This window comes from Sinohyriopsis cumingii, chromosome 8 (genome assembly GCF_028554795.1).
Source record: "Sinohyriopsis cumingii isolate HCF-2022 chromosome 8, ASM2855479v2, whole genome shotgun sequence".
Taxonomy (NCBI): domain Eukaryota; kingdom Metazoa; phylum Mollusca; class Bivalvia; order Unionida; family Unionidae; genus Sinohyriopsis; species Sinohyriopsis cumingii.
In genome coordinates this window covers 89666114-89667382 of record NC_142968.1, presented here as the reverse complement: position 1 = coordinate 89667382, position 1269 = coordinate 89666114, and positions in this window count along the sequence as shown.

Here is a 1269-nt window from a genome sequence, read left to right as displayed (position 1 = left end):
GATCACGTGATGGGAAACACCACCCACCCCACAGTTCAAGGTGGGTGGGGGTCTTTTTTAATCGAAAAATAAATGCGTATACGGGTAAAATTACGTCATAAATATTATGTTTTACCTTTTGTAAAAGATCCTTCAGCAAGTTAACATCAACATCCCATATTTGCCACAGCAAAAGAAAGTATGACAACTATAAATAATTTCTTGTTCAATGAACTTTGTGACGCCTCTTCCGCTTTCAAACAACTGAACATATCTATGCTCCAAGCCGAACATTCGAACCCGAACCGTCCACTTTTCACTAACAAAAAATGACGATTTCATGTAGTCTGGTGCAACATGAAAATGACATTGTTGCACCGCGCATCGTCCACCTTACAAAACAGCAAGCAGAAAAAAAACCCATTATGTTAGAAAAATGTGACTGTACTAATTTTGAAAGGTATCAATTTGGTTTTGTGACGATTAAGCTGTTGTGATTAATATTTGTCATAAAGTATTCCCATATTTTAGTTGTTGTTCGGCTCTCATCCTCTCTAAATGTTTAACTAACAGTTCGTAAGTAGGGTATCAGGCATATATATTATTCGATTTGTTCTTTCTCCCTTGATTAAATTATAGCAGGGCATTTTCACTTTTGTTTTAAAACCTTTGTTATAATACTTTGTAAAAAAAATAAAAACAAAACAAGTGGTAAACAAACAAACAATATATATATATATATATATATATATATATATATATATATATATATATATATATATATATATATATATATATATATATATATCTTTTCCAGTCAAAGTTGGTTTAGTGGTTTCAGGACAATATTGAGATCATACTTCCTATGGTATAGTCATAATTGGTTTCAACAAACCTGTCATGTTTGCTTTCTAATTTTGCTAATTCATTATGCACAACCTGAGACTCTTAGTAGGCCTAAAGTACAGTTTACTCTGGTGCATAATTCTTGAATTTTAAGTTCCGTTTCAGATCACCGTCAGTTGTAACTGTTATTTTTTTTATTGATTGTTTCTAAAGAGAGGCCTTTCAGTCAATGTGATTTTATCTGGTCATTTGGATTATATAACATTTATAGGTTGAAATCATATGCCTACTTTTCGTATCCACTGACCAATTTACTAATGTCTTCGTCTCCTGCTGGGTTTGAATTGGCATGTATCATACAGAGATATCTGCTAAGAGGTGAATTTCTGAATAAATTATAACCTTGATGTCATTGATACAAGGATAAAATAACTAGTTCAAGAA